Below are 19,230 nucleotides of genomic sequence, written 5' to 3'. Positions count from 1 at the left end.
GATGAAAATAATGGAGTGAAAGTGAACAGATGTGGCCTTTTGTCTAAAAGCAAGTAGAAAGCCAATGTTTCTGCCCGGTTTCGAACCAGGGACCTTTTGCGTGTTAGGTGAAAGTGATAACCACTACACTACAGAAACCTGGCTGTTGAGCCAACAACCACCCACCTGCCCACCCTCTTTCGCTTTCCACATTCAGTCACAAGAATTAAAAGTGAATGGATGAAAATAATGGAGTGAAAGTGAACAGGTGTGGCCTTTGGTCTAAAAGCAAGAGTAAAGCCCATGTTTGTGCCCGGCTTCGAACCGGGGACCTTTCGCGTGTTAGGCGAACGTGATAACCACTACACTACAGAAACCTGGCTGTTGAGCCAACAACCACCCACCTGCCCACCCTCTTTCGCTTTCCACATTCAGTCACAAGAATTAAAAGTGAATGGATGAAAATAATGGAGTGAAAGTGAACAGGTGTGGCCTTTGGTCTAAAAGCAAGAGTAAAGTCCATGTTTGTGCCCGGCTTCGAACCGGGGACCTTTCGCGTGTTAGGCGAATGTGATAACCACTACACTAGAGAAACCAGATGAAAACTCGCATGGCCGTCGTTGCAAGCAAAGGATACCAGATTGACAAATGAAAACAAGGTTTCATCGTGCAATGGTCCGAAAGCCAAAAACATAGGGATGTTCCATGTTTCTGCTATCTATCGAACTGGGGACCTTGGGTGTGTGAGGCAAAGGTGATAAACACTACACCTCCAGAAACTTGCTCTTCATGGAACCTGCTAACAGTGCAAGATCCAAAATGACGAAAATGATAAAGTCAAATCGAACAGGTATGTCGCTTTGTCTAAAAAAATTAAGAGTCAGTCCCATATTTCTATCCGTGGACCTTCCGTTTGTTAGGTGAATGTGATCATTACAACACTATAGAAACTAGATTTAAGCTACCAGAACGGTGTAAGCAAACCACTCCTGCTTAAAAAAAGAAAGTTTCCTCATGCAATAGTCAAAAACATCTGAAACTCCTTGTTTCTGCCCGGTTTCGAACCAGGGACCTTTCGCGTGTGAGGCGAACGTGATAACCACTACACTACAGAAACTTGGCTGTTGAGCCACCAACCACCCACCTGCCCACCCTCTTTCGCTTTCCACATTCAGTCACAAGAATTAAAAGCGAATGGATGAAAATAATGGAGTGAAAGTGAAAAGATGTGGTCTTTTGTCTAAAAGCAAGAAGAAAGCCCATGTTTCTGCCTGGTTTCGAACCGGGGACCTTTCGCGTGTTAGGCGAACGTGATAACCACTACACTACAGAAACCTGGCTGTTGAGCCACCAACCACCCACCTGCCCACCCTCTTTCGCTTTCCACATTCAGTCACAAGAATTAAAAGCGAATGGATGAAAATAATGGAGTGAAAGTGAACAGGTGTGGCCTTTGGTCTAAAAGCAAGAGGAAAGCCCATGTTTCTGCCCGGTTTCGAACCGGGGACCTTTCGCGTTTTAGGCAAACGTGATAACCACTACACTACAGAAACCTGGCTGTTGAGCCACCAACCACCCACCTGCCCACTTTCTTTTGCTTTCCACATTCAGTAACAAGAATTAAAAGCGAATGGATGAAAATAATGGAGTGAAAGTGAACAGATGTGGCCTTTTGTCTAAAAGCAAGAAGAATGCCCATGTTTCTGCCCGGTTTCGAACCGGGGACCTTTCGCGTGTTAGGCGAACATGATAACCACTACACTACAGAAACCTGGCTGTTGAGCCACCAACCACCCACCTGCCCACCCTCTTTCGCTTTCCACATTCAGTCACAAGAATTAAAAGCGAATGGATGAAAATAATGGAGTGAAAGTGAACAGATGTGGCCTTTGGTCTAAAAGCAAGAGGAAAGCCCATGTTTCTGCCCGGTTTCGAATCAAGGACCTTTCGCGTGTTAGGCGAACGTGATAGCCACTACACTACAGAAACCAAATGAAAACTCGCATGGCCGTCGTTGCAAGCAAAGGATGCCAGATTGACAAATAAAAACAAGGTTTCATCGTGCAATGGTCCGAAAGCCAAAAACATAGGGATGTTCCATGTTTCTGCTATCTATCGAACTGGGGACCTTGGGTGTGTGAGGCAAAGGTGATAAACACTACACCTCCAGAAACTTGCTCTTCATGGAACCTGCTAACAGTGCAAGATCCAAAATGACGAAAATGATAAAGTCAAATCGAACAGGTATGTCGCTTTGTCTAAAAAATTTAAGAGTCAGTCCCATATTTCTACCCGTGAACCTTCCGTTTGTTAGGTGAATGTGAACATTACAACACTATAGAAACTAGATGAAAGCTACCAGAACGGTGTAAGCAAACCACTCCTGCTTAAAAAAAGAAAGTTTCCTCATGCAATAGTCAAAAACATCTGAAACTCCTTGTTTCTGCCTGGTTTCGAACCAGGGACCTTTCGCGTGTGAGGCGAACGTGATAACCACTACACTACAGAAACCTGGCTGTTGAACCACCAACCACCCACCTGCCCACCCTGCTTCGCTTTCCACATTCAGTCAAGAATTAAAAGCGAATGGATGAAAATAATGGAGTGAAAGTGAAAAGATGTGGTCTTTTGTCTAAAAGCAAGAAGAAAGCCCATGTTTCTGCCCGGTTTCGAACCGGGGACCTTTCGCGTGTTAGGCGAACGTGATAACCACTACACTACAGAAACCTGGCTGTTGAGCCACCAACCACCCACCTGCCCACCCTCTTTTGCTTTCCACATTCAGTAACAAGAATTAAAAGCGAATGAATGAAAATAATGGAGTGAAAGTGAACAGATGTGGCCTTTTGTCTAAAAGCAAGAAGAAAGCCCATGTTTCTGCCCGGTTTCGAACCGGGGACCTTTCGCGTGTTAGGCGAACGTGATAACCACTACACTACAGAAACCTGGCTGTTCAGCTAACAACCACCCACCTGCCCACCCTCTTTTGCTTTCCACATTCAGTCACAAGAAATAAAAGTGAATGGATGAAAATAATGGAGTGAAAGTGAACAGGTGTGGCCTTTGGTCTAAAAGCAAGAGGAAAGCCCATGTTTCTGCCCGGTTTCAAACAAGGGACCTTTCGCGTGTTAGGCGAAAGTGATAACCACTACACTACAGAAACCAGATGAAAACTCGCATGGCTGTCGTTGCAAGCAAAGGATGCCAGATTGACAAATAAAAACAAGGTTTCATCGTGCAATGGTCCGAAAGCTAAAAACATAGGGATGTTCCATGTTTCTGCTATCTATCGAACTGGGGACCTTGGGTGTGTGAGGCAAAGGTGATAAACACTACACCTCCAGAAACTTGCTTTTCATGGAACCTGCTAACAGTGCAAGATCCAAAATGACGAAAATTATAAAGTCAAATCGAACAGGTATGTCGCTTTGTCTAAAAAAATTAAGAGTCAGTCCCATATTTCTACCCGTGGACCTTCCGTTTGTTAGGTGAATGTGATCATTACAACACTATAGAAACTAGATTAAAGCTCCCAGAACGGTGTAAGCAAACCACTCCTGCTTAAAAAAAGAAAGTTTCCTCATGCAATAGTCAAAAACATCTGAAATTCCTTGTTTCTGCCTGGTTTCAAACCAGGGACCTTTCGCGTGTGAGGCGAACGTGATAACCACTACACTACAGAAACCTGGCTGTTGAGCCACCAACCACCCACCTGCCCACCCTCCTTCGCTTTCCACATTCAGTCAAGAATTAAAAGCGAATGGATGAAAATAATGGAGTGAAAGTGAAAAGATGTGGTCTTTTGTCTAAAAGCAAGAAGAAAGCCCATGTTTCTGCCCGGTTTCGAACCGGGGACCTTTCGCGTGTTAGGCGAACGTCATAACCACTACACTACAGAAACCTGGCTGTTGAGCCAACAACCACCCACCTGCCCACCCTCTTTCGCTTTCCACATTCAGTCACAAGAATTAAAAGTGAATGGATGAAAATAATGGAGTGAAAGTGAACAGGTGTGGCCTTTGGTCTAAAAGCAAGAGGAAAGCCCATGTTTGTGCCCGGCTTCGAACCGGGGACTTTTCGCGTGTTAGGCGAACGTGATAACCACTACACTACAGAAACCAGAAGAAAACTCGCATGGCCGTCGTTGCAAGCAAAGGATACCAGATTGACAAATGAAAACAAGGTTTCATCGTGCAATGGTCCGAAAGCCAAAAACATAGGGATGTTCCATGTTTCTGCTATCTATCGAACTGGGGACCTTGGGTGTGTGAGGCAAAGGTGATAAACACTACACCTCCAGAATCTTGCTCTTCATGGAACCTGCTAACAGTGCAAGATCCAAAATGACGAAAATGATAAAGTCAAATCGAACAGGTATGTCGCTTTGTCTAAAAAAATTAAGAGTCAGTCCCATATTTCTACCCGTGGACCTTCCGTTTGTTAGGTGAATGTGAACATTACAACACTATAGAAACTAGATGAAAGCTACCAGAACGGTGTAAGCAAACCACTCCTGCTTAAAAAAAGAAAGTTTCCTCATGCAATAGTCAAAAACATCTGAAACTCCTTGTTTCTGCCCGGTTTCGAACCAGGGACCTTTCGCGTGTGAGGCGAACGTGATAACCACTACACTACAGAAACCAGGCTAATGAGCCACCAACCACCCACCTGCCCACCTGCCCACCCTCTTTCGCTTTCCTCATTCAGTCACAAGAATTAAAAGCGAATGGATGAAAATAATGGAGTGAAAGTGAACAGGTGTGGCCTTTGGTCTAAAAGCAAGAGGAAAGCCCATGTTTCTGCCCGGTTTCAAACAAGGGACCTTTCGCGTGTTAGGCGAACGTGATAACCACTACACTACAGAAACCAGATGAAAACTCGCATGGCCGTCGTTGCAAGCAAAGGATGCCAGATTGACAAATAAAAACAAGGTTGCATCGTGCAATGGTCCGAAAGCCAAAAACGTAGGGATGTTCCATGTTTCTGCTATCTATCGAACTGGGGACCTTGGGTGTGTGAGGCAAAGGTGATAAACACTACACTTCCAGAAACTTGCTCTTCATGGAACCTGCTAACAGTGCAAGATCCAAAATGACGAAAATGATAAAGTCAAATCGAACAGGTATGTCGCTTTGTCTAAAAAAATTAAGAGTCAGTCCCATATTTCTACCCGTGGACCTTCCGTTTGTTAGGTGAATGTGATCATTACAACACTATAGAAACTAGATTAAAGCTACCAGAACGGTGTAAGCAAACCACTCCTGCTTAATAAAAGAAAGTTTCCTCATGCAGTAGTCGAAAACATCTGAAACTCCTTGTTTCTGCCTGGTTTCGAACCAGGGACCTTTCGCGTGTGAGGCGAACGTGATAACCACTACACTACAGAAATCTGGCTGTTGAGCCACCAACCACCCACCTGCCCACCCTTCTTCGCTTTCCACATTCAGTCAAGAATTAAAAGCGAATGGATGAAAATAATGGAGTGAAAGTGAACAGATGTGGCCTTTGGTCTAAAAGCAAGAGGAAAGCCCATGTTTCTGCCCGGTTTCGAACCGGGGACCTTTCGCGTGTTAGGCGAACGTGATAACCACTACACTACAGAAACCTGGCTGTTGAGCCACCAACCACCCACCTGCCCACCCTCTTTCGCTTTCCACATTCAGTCACAAGAATTAAAAGCGAATGGATGAAAATAATGGAGTGAAAGTGAACAGATGTGGCCTTTGGTCTAAAAGCAAGAGGAAAGCCCATGTTTCTGCCCGGTTTCCAATCAGGGACCTTTCGCGTGTTAGGCGAACGTGATAGCCACTACACTACAGAAACCAGATGAAAACTCGCATGGCCGTCGTTGCAAGCAAAGGATGCCAGATTGACAAATAAAAACAAGGTTTCATCGTGCAATGGTCCGAAAGCCAAAAACATAAGGATGTTCCATGTTTCTGCTATCTATCGAACTGGGGACCTTGGGTGTGTGAGGCAAAGGTGATAAACACTACACCTCCAGAAACTTGCTCTTCATGGAACCTGCTAACAGTGCAAGATCCAAAATGACGAAAATGATAAAGTCAAATCGAACAGCTATGTGGCTTTGTCTAAAAAAATTAAGAGTCAGTCCCATATTTCTACCCGTGGACCTTCCGTTTGTTAGGTGAATGTGATCATTACAACACTATAGAAACTAGATTAAAGCTACCAGAACGGTGTAAGCAAACCACTCCTGCTTAAAAAAAGAAAGTTACCTCATGCAATAGTCAAAAACAACTGAAACTCCTTGTTTCTGCCCGGTTTCGAACCAGGGACCTTTCGCATGTGAGGCGAACGTGATAACCACTACACTACAGAAATCTGGCTGATGAGCCACCAACCACCCACCTGCCCACCCTCTTTCGCTTTCCACATTCAGTCACAAGAATTAAAAGCGAATGGATGAAAATAATGGAGTGAAAGTGAACAGGTGTGGCCTTTTGTCTAAAAGCAAGAAGAAAGCCCATGTTTCTGCCCGATTTCGAACCGGGGACCTTTCGCGTGTTAGGCGAGCGTGATAACCACTTCATTACAGAAACCTGGCTGTTGAGCCACCAACCACCCACCTGCCCACCCTCTTTTGCTTTCCACATTCAGTAACAAGAATTAAAAGCGAATGGATGAAAATAATGGAGTGAAAGTGAACAGATGTGGCCTTTTGTCTAAAAGCAAGAAGAAAGCCCATGTTTCTGCCCGGTTTCGAACCGGGGACCTTTCGCGTGTTAGGCGAACGTGATAACCACTACACTACAGAAACCAGATGAAAACTCGCATGGCCGTCGTTGCAAGCAAAGGATACCAGATTGACAAATGTAAACAAGGTTTCATCGTGCAATGGTCCGAAAGCCAAAAACATAGGGATGTTCCATGTTTCTGCTATCTATCGAACTGGGGACCTTGGGTGTGTGAGGCAAAGGTGATAAACACTACACCTCCAGAAACTTGCTCTTCATGGAACCTGCTAACAGTGCAAGATCCAAAATGACGAAAATGATCAAGTCAAATCGAACAGGTATGTCGCTTTGTCTAAAAAAATTAAGAGTCAGTCCCATATTTCTACCCGTGGACCTTCCGTTTGTTAGGTGAATGTGAACATTACAACACTATAGAAACTAGATGAAAGCTACCAGAACGGTGTAAGCAAACCACTCCTGCTTAAAAAAAGAAAGTTTCCTCATGCAATAGTCAAAAACATCTGAAACTCCTTGTTTCTGCCCGGTTTCGAACCAGGGACCTTTCGCGTGTGAGGCGAACGTGATAACCACTACACTACAGAAACCTGGCTGTTGAGCCAGCAACCACCCACCTGCCCACCCTCTTTCGCTTTCCACATTCAGTCACAAGAATTAAAAGCGAATGGATGAAAATAATGGAGTGAAAGTGAACAGATGTGGCCTTTTGTCTAAAAGCAAGAAGAAAGCTCATGTTTCTGCCCGGTTTCGAACCGGGGACCTTTCGCGTGTTAGGCGAACGTGATAACCACTACACTACAGAAACCTGGCTGTTGAGCCAACAACCACCCACCTGCCCACCCTCTTTCGCTTTCCACATTCAGTCACAAGAATTAAAAGTGAATGGATGAAAATAATGGAGTGAAAGTGAACAGGTGTGGCCTTTGGTCTAAAAGCAAGAGGAAAGCCCATGTTTGTGCCCGGCTTCGAACCGGGGACCTTTCGCGTGTTAGGCAAACGTGATAACCACTACACTACAGAAACCAGATGAAAACTCGCATGGCCGTCGTTGCAAGCAAAGGATACCAGATTGACAAATGAAAACAAGGTTTCATCGTGCAATGGTCCAAAAGCCAAAAACATAGGGATGTTCCATGTTTCTGCTATCTATCGAACTGGGGACCTTGGGTGTGTGAGGCAAAGGTGATAAACACTGCACCTCCAGAAACTTGCTCTTCATGGAACCTGCTAACAGTGCAAGATCCAAAATGACGAAAATGATAAAGTCAAATCGAACAGGTATGTCGTTTTGTCTAAAAAAATTAAGAGTCAGTCCCATATTTCTACCCGTGGACCTTCCGTTTGTTAGGTGAATGTGAACATTACAACACTATAGAAACTAGATGAAAGCTACCAGAACGGTGTAAGCAAACCACTCCTGCTTAAAAAAAGAAAGTTTCCTCATGCAATAGTCAAAAACAACTGAAACTCCTTGTTTCTGCCCGGTTTCGAACCAGGGACCTTTCGCGTGTGAGGCGAACGTGATAACCACTACACTACAGAAACCTGGCTGTTGAGCCACCAACCACCCACCTGCCCACCCTCTTTCGCTTTCCACATTCAGTTACAAGAATTAAAAGCGAATGGATGAAAATAATGGAGTGAAAGTGAACAGATGTGGCCTTTTGTCTAAAAGCAAGAAGAAAGCCCATGTTTCTGCCCGGTTTCGAACCGGGGACCTTTCGCGAGGTAGGCGAACGTGATAACCACTACACTACAGAAACCTGGCTGTTGAGCCAACAACCACCCACCTGCCCACCCTCTTTCGCTTTCCACATTCAGTCACAAGAATTAAAAGCGAATGGATGAAAATAATGGAGTGAAAGTGAACAGATGTGGCCTTTTGTCTAAAAGCAAGAAGAAAGCCCATGTTTCTGCCCGGTTTCGAACCGGGGACCTTTCGCGTGTTAGGCGAACGTGATAACCACTACACTACAGAAACCTGGCTGTTGAGCCAACAGCCACCCACCTGCCCACCCTCTTTCGCTTTCCACATTCAGTCACAAGAATTAAAAGCGAATGGATGAAAATAATGGAGTGAAAGTGAACAGATGTGGCCTTTGGTCTAAAAGCAAGAAGAAAGCCCATGTTTCTGCCCGGTTTAGAACCGGGGACCTTTCGCGTGTTAGGCGAAAGTGATAACCACTACACTACAGAAACCTGGCTGTTGAGCTAACAACCACCCACCTGCCCACCCTCTTTTGCTTTCCACATTCAGTCACAAGAAATAAAAGTGAATGGATGAAAATAATGGAGTGAAAGTGAACAGGTGTGGCCTTTGGTCTAAAAGCAAGAGGAAAGCCCATGTTTCTGCCCGGTTTCAAACAAGGGACCTTTCGCGTGTTAGGCGAAAGTGATGACCACTACACTACAGAAACCAGATGAAAACTCGCATGGCTGTCGTTGCAAGCAAAGGATGCCAGATTGACAAATAAAAACAAGGTTTCATCGTGCAATGGTCCGAAAGCCAAAAACATAGGGATGTTCCATGTTTCTGCTATCTATCGAACTGGGGACCTTGGGTGTGTGAGGCAAAGGTGATAAACACTACACCTCCAGAAACTTGCTTTTCATGGAACCTGCTAACAGTGCAAGATCCAAAATGACGAAAATTATAAAGTCAAATCGAACAGGTATGTCGCTTTGTCTAAAAAAATTAAGAGTCAGTCCCATATTTCTACCCGTGGACCTTCCGTTTGTTAGGTGAATGTGATCATTACAACACTATAGAAACTAGATTAAAGCTACCAGAACAGTGTAAGCAAACCACTCCTGCTTAAAAAAAGAAAGTTTCCTCATGCAATAGTCAAAAACATCTGAAACTCCTTGTTTCTGCCTGATTTCGAACCAGGGACCTTTCGCGTGTGAGGCGAACGTGATAACCACTACACCACAGAAACCTGGCTGTTGAGCCACCAACCACCCACCTGCCCACCCTCCTTCGCTTTCTACATTCAGTCAAGAATTAAAAGCGAATGGATGAAAATAATGGAGTGAAAGTGAAAAGATGTGGTCTTTTGTCTAAAAGCAAGAAGAAAGCCCATGTTTCTGCCCGGTTTTGAACCGGGGACCTTTCGCGTGTTAGGCGAACATGATAACCACTACACTACAGAAACCTGGCTAATGAGCCACCAACCACCCACCTGCCCACCCTCTTTCGCTTTCCACATTCAGTCACAAGAATTAAAAGCGAATGGATGAAAATAATGGAGTGAAAGTGAACAGGTGTGGCCTTTGGTCTAAAAGCAAGAGGAAAGCCCATGTTTCTGCCCGGTTTCAAACAAGGGACCTTTCGCGTGTTAGGCGAACGTGATAACCACTACACTACAGAAACCAGATGAAAACTCGCATGGCCGTCGTTGCAAGCAAAGGATGCCAGATTGACAAATAAAAACAAGGTTGCATCGTGCAATGGTCCGAAAGCCAAAAACATAGGGATGTTCCATGTTTCTGCTATCTATCGAACTGGGGACCTTGGGTGTGTGAGGCAAAGGTGATAAACACTACACCTCCAGAAACTTGCTCTTCATGGAACCTGCTAACAGTGCAAGATCCAAAATGACGAAAATGATAAAGTCAAATCGAACAGGTATGTCGCTTTGTCTAAAAAAATTAAGAGTCAGTCCCATATTTCTACCCGTGGACCTTCCGTTTGTTAGGTGAATGTGATCATTACAACACTATAGAAACTAGATTAAAGCTACCAGAACAGTGTAAGCAAACCACTCCTGCTTAAAAAAAGAAAGTTTCCTCATGCAATAGTCAAAAACAACTGAAACTCCTTGTTTCTGCCCGGTTTCGAACCAGGGACCTTTCGCATGTGAGGCGAACGTGATAACCACTACACTACAGAAATCTGGCTGATGAGCCACCAACCACCCACCTGCCCACCCTCTTTCGCTTTCCACATTCAGTCACAAGAATTAAAAGCGAATGGATGAAAATAATGGAGTGAAAGTGAACAGGTGTGGCCTTTTGTCTAAAAGCAAGAAGAAAGCCCATGTTTCTGCCCGGTTTCGAACCGGGGACCTTTCGCGTGTTAGGCGAGCGTGATAACCACTTCATTACAGAAACCTGGCTGTTGAGCCAACAACCACCCACCTGCCCACCCTCTTTCGCTTTCCACATTCAGTCACAAGAATTAAAAGTGAATGGATGAAAATAATGGAGTGAAAGTGAACAGGTGTGGCCTTTGGTCTAAAAGCAAGAGGAAAGCCCATGTTTGTGCCCGGCTTCGAACCGGGGACTTTTCGCGTGTTAGGCGTGGGGACCTTGGGTGTGTGAGGCAAAGGTGATAAACACTACACCTCCAGAAACTTGCTCTTCATGGAACCTGCTAACAGTGCAAGATCCAAAATGACGAAAATGATAAAGTCAAATCGAACAGGTATGTCGCTTTGTCTAAAAAAATTAAGAGTCAGTCCCATATTTCTACCCGTGGACCTTCCGTTTGTTAGGTGAATGTGATCATTACAACACTATAGAAACTAGATTAAAGCTACCAGAACGGTGTAAGCAAACCACTCCTGCTTAAAAAAAGAAAGTTACCTCATGCAATAGTCAAAAACGACTGAAACTCCTTGTTTCTGCCCGGTTTCGAACCAGGGACCTTTCGCATGTGAGGCGAACGTGATAACCACTACACTACAGAAATCTGGCTGATGAGCCACCAACCACCCACCTGCCCACCCTCTTTCGCTTTCCACATTCAGTCACAAGAATTAAAAGCGAATGGATGAAAATAATGGAGTGAAAGTGAACAGGTGTGACCTTTTGTCTAAAAGCAAGAAGAAAGCCCATGTTTCTGCCCGGTTTCGAACCGGGGACCTTTCGCGTGTTAGGCGAGCGTGATAACCACTTCATTACAGAAACCTGGCTGTTGAGCCACCAACCACCCACCTGCCCACCCTCTTTTGCTTTCCACATTCAGTAACAAGAATTAAAAGCGAATGGATGAAAATAATGGAGTGAAAGTGAACAGATGTGGCCTTTTGTCTAAAAGCAAGAAGAAAGCCCATGTTTCTGCCCGGTTTCGAACCGGGGACCTTTCGCGTGTTAGGCGAACGTGATAACCACTACACTACAGAAACCAGATGAAAACTCGCATGGCCGTCGTTGCAAGCAAAGGATACCAGATTGACAAATGTAAACAAGGTTTCATCGTGCAATGGTCCGAAAGCCAAAAACATAGGGATGTTCCATGTTTCTGCTATCTATCGAACTGGGGACCTTGGGTGTGTGAGGCAAAGGTGATAAACACTACACCTCCAGAAACTTGCTCTTCATGGAACCTGCTAACAGTGCAAGATCCAAAATGACGAAAATGATCAAGTCAAATCGAACAGGTATGTCGCTTTGTCTAAAAAAATTAAGAGTCAGTCCCATATTTCTACCCGTGGACCTTCCGTTTGTTAGGTGAATGTGAACATTACAACACTATAGAAACTAGATGAAAGCTACCAGAACGGTGTAAGCAAACCACTCCTGCTTAAAAAAAGAAAGTTTCCTCATGCAATAGTCAAAAACATCTGAAACTCCTTGTTTCTGCCCGGTTTCGAACCAGGGACCTTTCGCGTGTGAGGCGAACGTGATAACCACTACACTACAGAAACCTGGCTGTTGAGCCAACAACCACCCACCTGCCCACCCTCTTTCGCTTTCCACATTCAGTCACAAGAATTAAAAGCGAATGGATGAAAATAATGGAGTGAAAGTGAACAGATGTGGCCTTTTGTCTAAAAGCAAGAAGAAAGCTCATGTTTCTGCCTGGTTTCGAACCGGGGACCTTTCGCGTGTTAGGCGAACGTGATAACCACTACACTACAGAAACCTGGCTGTTGAGCCAACAACCACCCACCTGCCCACCCTCTTTCGCTTTCCACATTCAGTCACAAGAATTAAAAGTGAATGGATGAAAATAATGGAGTGAAAGTGAACAGGTGTGGCCTTTGGTCTAAAAGCAAGAGGAAAGCCCATGTTTGTGCCCGGCTTCGAACCGGGGACCTTTCGCGTGTTAGGCAAACGTGATAACCACTACACTACAGAAACCAGATGAAAACTCGCATGGCCGTCGTTGCAAGCAAAGGATACCAGATTGACAAATGAAAACAAGGTTTCATCGTGCAATGGTCCAAAAGCCAAAAACATAGGGATGTTCCATGTTTCTGCTATCTATCGAACTGGGGACCTTGGGTGTGTGAGGCAAAGGTGATAAACACTGCACCTCCAGAAACTTGCTCTTCATGGAACCTGCTAACAGTGCAAGATCCAAAATGACGAAAATGATAAAGTCAAATCGAACAGGTATGTCGTTTTGTCTAAAAAAATTAAGAGTCAGTCCCATATTTCTACCCGTGGACCTTCCGTTTGTTAGGTGAATGTGAACATTACAACACTATAGAAACTAGATGAAAGCTACCAGAACGGTGTAAGCAAACCACTCCTGCTTAAAAAAAGAAAGTTTCCTCATGCAATAGTCAAAAACAACTGAAACTCCTTGTTTCTGCCCGGTTTCGAACCAGGGACCTTTCGCGTGTGAGGCGAACGTGATAACCACTACACTACAGAAACCTGGCTGTTGAGCCACCAACCACCCACCTGCCCACCCTCTTTTTCTTTCCACATTCAGTTACAAGAATTAAAAGCGAATGGATGAAAATAATGGAGTGAAAGTGAACAGATGTGGCCTTTTGTCTAAAAGCAAGAAGAAAGCCCATGTTTCTGCCCGGTTTCGAACCGGGGACCTTTCGCGAGGTAGGCGAACGTGATAACCACTACACTACAGAAACCTGGCTGTTGAGCCAACAACCACCCACCTGCCCACCCTCTTTCGCTTTCCACATTCAGTCACAAGAATTAAAAGCGAATGGATGAAAATAATGGAGTGAAAGTGAACAGATGTGGCCTTTTGTCTAAAAGCAAGAAGAAAGCCCATGTTTCTGCCCGGTTTCGAACCGGGGACCTTTCGCGTGTTAGGCAAACGTGATAACCACTACACTACAGAAACCTGGCTGTTGAGCCAACAACCACCCACCTGCCCACCCTCTTTCGCTTTCCACATTCAGTCACAAGAATTAAAAGCGAATGGATGAAAATAATGGAGTGAAAGTGAACAGATGTGGCCTTTGGTCTAAAAGCAAGAGGAAAGCCCATGTTTCTGCCCGGTTTCGAACCGGGGACCTTTCGCGTGTTAGGCGAACGTGATAACCACTACACTACAGAAACCTGGCTGTTGAGCCACCAACCACCCACCTGCCCACCCTCTTTTGCTTTCCACATTCAGTAACAAGAATTAAAAGCGAATGAATGAAAATAATGGAGTGAAAGTGAACAGATGTGGCCTTTTGTCTAAAAGCAAGAAGAAAGCCCATGTTTCTGCCCGGTTTCGAACCAGGGACCTTTCGCGTGTTAGGCGAACGTGATAACCACTACACTACAGAAACCTGGCTGTTGAGCTAACAACCACCCACCTGCCCACACTCTTTTGCTTTCCACATTCAGTCACAAGAATTAAAAGCGAATGGATGAAAATAATGGAGTGAAAGTGAACAGATGTGGCCTTTGGTCTAAAAGCAAGAGGAAAGCCCATGTTTGTGCCCGGCTTCGAACCGGGGACCTTTCGCGTGTTAGGCGAACGTGATAGCCACTACACTACAGAAACCAGATGAAAACTCGCATGGCCGTCGTTGCAAGCAAAGGATGCCAGATTGACAAATGAAAACAAGGTTTCATCGTGCAATGGTCCGAAAGCCAAAAACATAGGGATGTTCCATGTTTCTGCTATCTATCGAACTGGGGACCTTGGGTGTGTGAGGCAAAGGTGATAAACACTACACCTCCAGAAACTTGCTCTTCATGGAACCTGCTAACAGTGCAAGATCCAAAATGACCCACCTGCCCACCCTCTTTTGCTTTCCACATTCAGTAACAAGAATTAAAAGCGAATGAATGAAAATAATGGAGTGAAAGTGAACAGATGTGGCCTTTTGTCTAAAAGCAAGAAGAAAGCCCATGTTTCTGCCCGGTTTCGAACCGGGGACCTTTCGCGTGTTAGGCGAACGTGATAACCACTGCACTACAGAAACCTGGCTGTTGAGCTAACAACCACCCACCTGCCCACCCTCTTTCGCTTTCCACATTCAGTCACAAGAATTAAAAGTGAATGGATGAAAATAATGGAGTGAAAGTGAACAGGTGTGGCCTTTGGTCTAAAAGCAAGAGGAAAGCCCATGTTTGTGCCCGGCTTCGAACTGGGGACCTTTCGCGTGTTAGGTGAACGTGATAGCCACTACACTACAGAAACCAGATGAAAACTCGCATGGCCGTCGTTGCAAGCAAAGGATACCAGATTGACAAATGAAAACAAGGTTTCATCGTGCAATGGTCCGAAAGCCAAAAACATAGGGATGTTCCATGTTTCTGCTATCTATCGAACTGGGGACCTTGGGTGTGTGAGGCAAAGGTGATAAACACTACACCTCCAGAAACTTGCTCTTCATGGAACCTGCTAACAGTGCAAGATCCAAAATGACGAAAACGATAAAGTCAAATCGAACAGGTATGTCGCTTTGTCTAAAAAAATTAAGAGTCAGTCCCATATTTCTACCCGTGGACCTTCCGTTTGTTAGGTGAATGTGAACATTACAACACTATAGAAACTAGATGAAAGCTACCAGAACGGTGTAAGCAAACCACTCCTGCTTAAAAAAAGAAAGTTTCCTCATGCAATAGTCAAAAACATCTGAAACTCCTTGTTTCTGCCCGGTTTCGAACCAGGGACCTTTCGCGTGTGAGGCAAACGTGATAACCACTACACTACAGAAACCAGGCTAATGAGCCACCAACCACCCACCTGCCCACCTGCCCACCCTCTTTCGCTTTCCTCATTCAGTCACAAGAATTAAAAGCGAATGGATGAAAATAATGGAGTGAAAGTGAACAGGTGTGGCCTTTGGTCTAAAAGCAAGAGGAAAGCCCATGTTTCTGCCCGGTTTCAAACAAGGGACCTTTCGCGTGTTAGGCGAACGTGATAACCACTACACTACAGAAACCAGATGAAAACTCGCATGGCCGTCGTTGCAAGCAAAGGATGCCAGATTGACAAATAAAAACAAGGTTGCATCGTGCAATGGTCCGAAAGCCAAAAACATAGGGATGTTCCATGTTTCAGCTATCTATCGAACTGGGGACCTTGGGTGTGTGAGGCAAAGGTGATAAACACTACACCTCCAGAAACTTGCTCTTCATGGAACCTGCTAACAGTGCAAGATCCAAAATGACGAAAATGATAAAGTCAAATCGAACAGGTATGTCGCTTTGTCTAAAAAAATTAAGAGTCAGTCCCATATTTCTACCCGTGGACCTTCCGTTTGTTAGGTGAATGTGATCATTACAACACTATAGAAACTAGATTAAAGCTACCAGAACGGTGTAAGCAAACCACTCCTGCTTAATAAAAGAAAGTTTCCTCATGCAGTAGTCGAAAACATCTGAAACTCCTTGTTTCTGCCTGGTTTCGAACCAGGGACCTTTCGCGTGTGAGGCGAACGTGATAACCACTACACTACAGAAATCTGGCTGTTGAGCCACCAACCACCCACCTGCCCACCCTTCTTCGCTTTCCACATTCAGTCAAGAATTAAAAGCGAATGGATGAAAATAATGGAGTGAAAGTGAACAGATGTGGCCTTTGGTCTAAAAGCAAGAAGAAAGCCCATGCTTCTGCCCGGTTTCGAACCGGGGACCTTTCGCGTGTTAGGCGAGCGTGATAACCACTTCATTACAGAAACCTGGCTGTTGAGCCACCTGCCCACCCACCTGCCCACCCTCTTTTGCTTTCCACATTCAGTAACAATAATTAAAAGCGAATGGATGAAAATAATGGAGTGAAAGTGAACAGATGTGGCCTTTTGTCTAAAAGCAAGAGGAAAGCCCATGTTTCTGCCCGGTTTCGAACCGGGGACCTTTCGCGTGTTAGGCGAACGTGATAACTACTACACTACAGAAACCAGATGAAAACTCGCATGGCCGTCGTTGCAAGCAAAGGATACCAGATTGACAAATGTAAACAAGGTTTCATCGTGCAATGGTCCGAAAGCCAAAAACATAGGGATGTTCCATGTTTCTGCTATCTATCGAACTGGGGACCTTGGGTGTGTGAGGCAAAGGTGATAAACACTACACCTCCAGAAACTTGCTCTTCATGGAACCTGCTAACAGTGCAAGATCCAAAATGACGAAAATGATCAAGTCAAATCGAACAGGTATGTCGCTTTGTCTAAAAAAATTAAGAGTCAGTCCCATATTTCTACCCGTGGACCTTCCGTTTGTTAGGTGAATGTGAACATTACAACACTATAGAAACTAGATGAAAGCTACCAGAACGGTGTAAGCAAACCACTCCTGCTTAAAAAAAGAAAGTTTCCTCATGCAATAGTCAAAAACATCTGAAACTCCTTGCTTCTGCCCGGTTTCGAACCAGGGACCTTTCGCGTGTGAGGCGAACGTGATAACCACTACACTACAGAAACCTGGCTGTTGAGCCAACAACCACCCACCTGCCCACCCTCTTTCGCTTTCCACATTCAGTCACAAGAATTAAAAGCGAATGGATGAAAATAATGGAGTGAAAGTGAACAGATGTGGCCTTTTGTCTAAAAGCAAGAAGAAAGCTCATGTTTCTGCCCGGTTTCGAACCGGTGACCTTTCGCGTGTTAGGCGAATGTGATAACCACTACACTACAGAAACCTGGCTGTTGAGCAAACAACCACCCACCTGCCCACCCTCTTTCGCTTTCCACATTCAGTCACAAGAATTAAAAGTGAATGGATGAAAATAATGGAGTGAAAGTGAACAGGTGTGGCCTTTGGTCTTTCTACCCGTGGACCTTCCGTTTGTTAGGTGAATGTGATCATTACAACACTATAGAAACTAGATTAAAGCTACCAGAACAGTGTAAGCAAACCACTCCTGCTTAAAAAAAGAAAGTTTCCTCATGCAATAGTCAAAAACATCTGAAACTCCTTGTTTCTGCCTGGTTTCGAACCATGGACCTTTCGCGTGTGAGGCGAACGTGATAACCACTACACTACAGAAACCTGGCTGTTGAGCCACCAACCACCCACCTGCCCACCCTTCTTCGCTTTCCACATTCAGTCAAGAATTAAAAGCGAATGGATGAAAATAATGGAGTGAAAGTGAAAAGATGTGGTCTTTTGTCTAAAAGCAAGAAGAAAGCCCATGTTTCTGCCCGGTTTTGAACCGGGGACCTTTCGCGTGTTAGGCGAACGTCATAACCACTACACTACAGAAACCTGGCTGTTGAGCCACCAACCACCCACCCACCTGCACACCCTCTTTCGCTTTCCACATTCAGTCACAAGAATTAAAAGCGAATGGATGAAAATAATGGAGTGAAAGTGAACAGATGTGGCCTTTGGTCTAAAAGCAAGAGGAAAGCCCATGTTTCTGCCCGGTTTCGAATCAGGGACCTTTCGCGTGTTAGGCGAACGTGATAGCCACTACACTACAGAAACCAGATGAAAACTCGCATGGCCGTCGTTGCAAGCAAAGGATGCCAGATTGACAAATAAAAACAAGGTTTCATCGTGCAATGGTCCGAAAGCCAAAAACATAGGGATGTTCCATGTTTCTGCTATCTATCGAACTGGGGACCTTGGGTGCGTGAGGCAAAAGTGATAAACACTACACCTCCAGAAACTTGCTCTGCATGGAACCTGCTAACAGTGCAAGATCCAAAATGACGAAAATGATTAAGTCAAATCGAACAGGTATGTCGCTTTGTCTAAAAAAATTAAGAGTCAGTCCCATATTTCTACCCGTGGACCTTCCATTTGTTAGGTGAATGTGAACATTACAACACTATAGAAACTAGATTAAAGCTACCAGAACGGTGTAAGCAAACCACTCCTGCTTAAAAAAAGAAAGTTTCCTCATGCAATAGTCAAAAACATCTGAAACTCCTTGTTTCTGCCCGGTTTCGAACCAGGAACCCTTCGCGTGTGAGGCGAACGTGATAACCACTACACTACAGAAACCTGGCTGTTGAGCCACCAACCACCCACCTGCCCACCCTCTTTCGCTTTCCACATTCAGTCACAAGAATTAAAAGCGAATGGATGAAAATAATGGAGTGAAAGTGAACAGATGTGGCCTTTGGTCTAAAAGCAAGAGGAAAGCCCATGTTTCTGCCCGGTTTCGAATCAGGGACCTTTCGCGTGTTAGGCGAACGTGATAGCCACTACACTACAGAAACCAGATGAAAACTCGCATGGCCGTCGTTGCAAGCAAAGGATGCCAGATTGACAAATAAAAACAAGGTTTCATCGTGCAATGGTCCGAAAGCCAAAAACATAGGGATGTTCCATGTTTCTGCTATCTATCGAACTGGGGACCTTGGGTGTGTGAGGCAAAGGTGATAAACACTACACCTCCAGAAACTTGCTCTTCATGGAACCTGCTAACAGTGCAAGATCC

General features: G+C 44.8%; 39 non-coding genes across 39 annotated transcripts; all 39 read right to left on the bottom strand.

Annotated features, from left to right (window-relative positions):
• Positions 1-1,023: 1,023 nt before the first annotated feature.
• Positions 1,024-1,096, bottom strand: TRNAV-CAC (transfer RNA valine (anticodon CAC)). The gene has a single exon. It is a non-coding gene; the product is annotated as a tRNA-Val (tRNA).
• A 145-nt stretch (positions 1,097-1,241) lies between these two features.
• On the bottom strand, positions 1,242-1,314 carry TRNAV-AAC (transfer RNA valine (anticodon AAC)). The gene has a single exon. It is a non-coding gene; the product is annotated as a tRNA-Val (tRNA).
• Positions 1,315-1,459: 145 nt separating this feature from the next.
• Positions 1,460-1,532, bottom strand: TRNAF-AAA (transfer RNA phenylalanine (anticodon AAA)). Its single transcript has one exon. It is a non-coding gene; the product is annotated as a tRNA-Phe (tRNA).
• Positions 1,533-1,677: 145 nt separating this feature from the next.
• TRNAV-AAC (transfer RNA valine (anticodon AAC)) lies at positions 1,678-1,750 on the bottom strand. The gene has a single exon. It is a non-coding gene; the product is annotated as a tRNA-Val (tRNA).
• Positions 1,751-2,417: 667 nt separating this feature from the next.
• TRNAV-CAC (transfer RNA valine (anticodon CAC)) lies at positions 2,418-2,490 on the bottom strand. Its single transcript has one exon. It is a non-coding gene; the product is annotated as a tRNA-Val (tRNA).
• Positions 2,491-2,633: 143 nt separating this feature from the next.
• On the bottom strand, positions 2,634-2,706 carry TRNAV-AAC (transfer RNA valine (anticodon AAC)). Its single transcript has one exon. It is a non-coding gene; the product is annotated as a tRNA-Val (tRNA).
• Positions 2,707-2,851: 145 nt separating this feature from the next.
• TRNAV-AAC (transfer RNA valine (anticodon AAC)) lies at positions 2,852-2,924 on the bottom strand. The gene has a single exon. It is a non-coding gene; the product is annotated as a tRNA-Val (tRNA).
• A 667-nt stretch (positions 2,925-3,591) lies between these two features.
• Positions 3,592-3,664, bottom strand: TRNAV-CAC (transfer RNA valine (anticodon CAC)). The gene has a single exon. It is a non-coding gene; the product is annotated as a tRNA-Val (tRNA).
• A 143-nt stretch (positions 3,665-3,807) lies between these two features.
• TRNAV-AAC (transfer RNA valine (anticodon AAC)) lies at positions 3,808-3,880 on the bottom strand. Its single transcript has one exon. It is a non-coding gene; the product is annotated as a tRNA-Val (tRNA).
• Positions 3,881-4,547: 667 nt separating this feature from the next.
• TRNAV-CAC (transfer RNA valine (anticodon CAC)) lies at positions 4,548-4,620 on the bottom strand. Its single transcript has one exon. It is a non-coding gene; the product is annotated as a tRNA-Val (tRNA).
• Positions 4,621-5,295: 675 nt separating this feature from the next.
• Positions 5,296-5,368, bottom strand: TRNAV-CAC (transfer RNA valine (anticodon CAC)). Its single transcript has one exon. It is a non-coding gene; the product is annotated as a tRNA-Val (tRNA).
• A 143-nt stretch (positions 5,369-5,511) lies between these two features.
• TRNAV-AAC (transfer RNA valine (anticodon AAC)) lies at positions 5,512-5,584 on the bottom strand. The gene has a single exon. It is a non-coding gene; the product is annotated as a tRNA-Val (tRNA).
• Positions 5,585-6,251: 667 nt separating this feature from the next.
• Positions 6,252-6,324, bottom strand: TRNAV-CAC (transfer RNA valine (anticodon CAC)). The gene has a single exon. It is a non-coding gene; the product is annotated as a tRNA-Val (tRNA).
• Positions 6,325-6,687: 363 nt separating this feature from the next.
• On the bottom strand, positions 6,688-6,760 carry TRNAV-AAC (transfer RNA valine (anticodon AAC)). The gene has a single exon. It is a non-coding gene; the product is annotated as a tRNA-Val (tRNA).
• A 449-nt stretch (positions 6,761-7,209) lies between these two features.
• TRNAV-CAC (transfer RNA valine (anticodon CAC)) lies at positions 7,210-7,282 on the bottom strand. Its single transcript has one exon. It is a non-coding gene; the product is annotated as a tRNA-Val (tRNA).
• A 145-nt stretch (positions 7,283-7,427) lies between these two features.
• Positions 7,428-7,500, bottom strand: TRNAV-AAC (transfer RNA valine (anticodon AAC)). Its single transcript has one exon. It is a non-coding gene; the product is annotated as a tRNA-Val (tRNA).
• Positions 7,501-8,167: 667 nt separating this feature from the next.
• On the bottom strand, positions 8,168-8,240 carry TRNAV-CAC (transfer RNA valine (anticodon CAC)). Its single transcript has one exon. It is a non-coding gene; the product is annotated as a tRNA-Val (tRNA).
• Positions 8,241-8,385: 145 nt separating this feature from the next.
• TRNAG-ACC (transfer RNA glycine (anticodon ACC)) lies at positions 8,386-8,458 on the bottom strand. Its single transcript has one exon. It is a non-coding gene; the product is annotated as a tRNA-Gly (tRNA).
• A 145-nt stretch (positions 8,459-8,603) lies between these two features.
• On the bottom strand, positions 8,604-8,676 carry TRNAV-AAC (transfer RNA valine (anticodon AAC)). Its single transcript has one exon. It is a non-coding gene; the product is annotated as a tRNA-Val (tRNA).
• An 885-nt stretch (positions 8,677-9,561) lies between these two features.
• TRNAV-CAC (transfer RNA valine (anticodon CAC)) lies at positions 9,562-9,634 on the bottom strand. Its single transcript has one exon. It is a non-coding gene; the product is annotated as a tRNA-Val (tRNA).
• A 143-nt stretch (positions 9,635-9,777) lies between these two features.
• TRNAV-AAC (transfer RNA valine (anticodon AAC)) lies at positions 9,778-9,850 on the bottom strand. The gene has a single exon. It is a non-coding gene; the product is annotated as a tRNA-Val (tRNA).
• Positions 9,851-10,517: 667 nt separating this feature from the next.
• TRNAV-CAC (transfer RNA valine (anticodon CAC)) lies at positions 10,518-10,590 on the bottom strand. Its single transcript has one exon. It is a non-coding gene; the product is annotated as a tRNA-Val (tRNA).
• A 725-nt stretch (positions 10,591-11,315) lies between these two features.
• Positions 11,316-11,388, bottom strand: TRNAV-CAC (transfer RNA valine (anticodon CAC)). The gene has a single exon. It is a non-coding gene; the product is annotated as a tRNA-Val (tRNA).
• Positions 11,389-11,751: 363 nt separating this feature from the next.
• Positions 11,752-11,824, bottom strand: TRNAV-AAC (transfer RNA valine (anticodon AAC)). Its single transcript has one exon. It is a non-coding gene; the product is annotated as a tRNA-Val (tRNA).
• Positions 11,825-12,273: 449 nt separating this feature from the next.
• On the bottom strand, positions 12,274-12,346 carry TRNAV-CAC (transfer RNA valine (anticodon CAC)). Its single transcript has one exon. It is a non-coding gene; the product is annotated as a tRNA-Val (tRNA).
• A 145-nt stretch (positions 12,347-12,491) lies between these two features.
• On the bottom strand, positions 12,492-12,564 carry TRNAV-AAC (transfer RNA valine (anticodon AAC)). Its single transcript has one exon. It is a non-coding gene; the product is annotated as a tRNA-Val (tRNA).
• Positions 12,565-13,231: 667 nt separating this feature from the next.
• TRNAV-CAC (transfer RNA valine (anticodon CAC)) lies at positions 13,232-13,304 on the bottom strand. The gene has a single exon. It is a non-coding gene; the product is annotated as a tRNA-Val (tRNA).
• Positions 13,305-13,449: 145 nt separating this feature from the next.
• Positions 13,450-13,522, bottom strand: TRNAG-ACC (transfer RNA glycine (anticodon ACC)). Its single transcript has one exon. It is a non-coding gene; the product is annotated as a tRNA-Gly (tRNA).
• A 145-nt stretch (positions 13,523-13,667) lies between these two features.
• Positions 13,668-13,740, bottom strand: TRNAV-AAC (transfer RNA valine (anticodon AAC)). Its single transcript has one exon. It is a non-coding gene; the product is annotated as a tRNA-Val (tRNA).
• A 145-nt stretch (positions 13,741-13,885) lies between these two features.
• TRNAV-AAC (transfer RNA valine (anticodon AAC)) lies at positions 13,886-13,958 on the bottom strand. The gene has a single exon. It is a non-coding gene; the product is annotated as a tRNA-Val (tRNA).
• A 145-nt stretch (positions 13,959-14,103) lies between these two features.
• TRNAV-AAC (transfer RNA valine (anticodon AAC)) lies at positions 14,104-14,176 on the bottom strand. The gene has a single exon. It is a non-coding gene; the product is annotated as a tRNA-Val (tRNA).
• Positions 14,177-14,745: 569 nt separating this feature from the next.
• TRNAV-AAC (transfer RNA valine (anticodon AAC)) lies at positions 14,746-14,818 on the bottom strand. Its single transcript has one exon. It is a non-coding gene; the product is annotated as a tRNA-Val (tRNA).
• A 667-nt stretch (positions 14,819-15,485) lies between these two features.
• On the bottom strand, positions 15,486-15,558 carry TRNAV-CAC (transfer RNA valine (anticodon CAC)). The gene has a single exon. It is a non-coding gene; the product is annotated as a tRNA-Val (tRNA).
• Positions 15,559-16,233: 675 nt separating this feature from the next.
• TRNAV-CAC (transfer RNA valine (anticodon CAC)) lies at positions 16,234-16,306 on the bottom strand. Its single transcript has one exon. It is a non-coding gene; the product is annotated as a tRNA-Val (tRNA).
• A 362-nt stretch (positions 16,307-16,668) lies between these two features.
• Positions 16,669-16,741, bottom strand: TRNAV-AAC (transfer RNA valine (anticodon AAC)). The gene has a single exon. It is a non-coding gene; the product is annotated as a tRNA-Val (tRNA).
• A 449-nt stretch (positions 16,742-17,190) lies between these two features.
• On the bottom strand, positions 17,191-17,263 carry TRNAV-CAC (transfer RNA valine (anticodon CAC)). Its single transcript has one exon. It is a non-coding gene; the product is annotated as a tRNA-Val (tRNA).
• A 145-nt stretch (positions 17,264-17,408) lies between these two features.
• Positions 17,409-17,481, bottom strand: TRNAV-AAC (transfer RNA valine (anticodon AAC)). The gene has a single exon. It is a non-coding gene; the product is annotated as a tRNA-Val (tRNA).
• A 277-nt stretch (positions 17,482-17,758) lies between these two features.
• On the bottom strand, positions 17,759-17,831 carry TRNAV-CAC (transfer RNA valine (anticodon CAC)). Its single transcript has one exon. It is a non-coding gene; the product is annotated as a tRNA-Val (tRNA).
• Positions 17,832-18,718: 887 nt separating this feature from the next.
• Positions 18,719-18,791, bottom strand: TRNAV-CAC (transfer RNA valine (anticodon CAC)). Its single transcript has one exon. It is a non-coding gene; the product is annotated as a tRNA-Val (tRNA).
• Between the last annotated feature and the right edge of the window lie 439 nt (positions 18,792-19,230).

The sequence above is a fragment of the Hyla sarda genome, chromosome 3 (genome assembly GCF_029499605.1).
Source record: "Hyla sarda isolate aHylSar1 chromosome 3, aHylSar1.hap1, whole genome shotgun sequence".
Taxonomy (NCBI): Eukaryota; Metazoa; Chordata; class Amphibia; order Anura; family Hylidae; genus Hyla; species Hyla sarda.
Note: the sequence above shows the minus strand (reverse complement) of the source record. Positions and strands in the feature narration are given on the sequence as shown.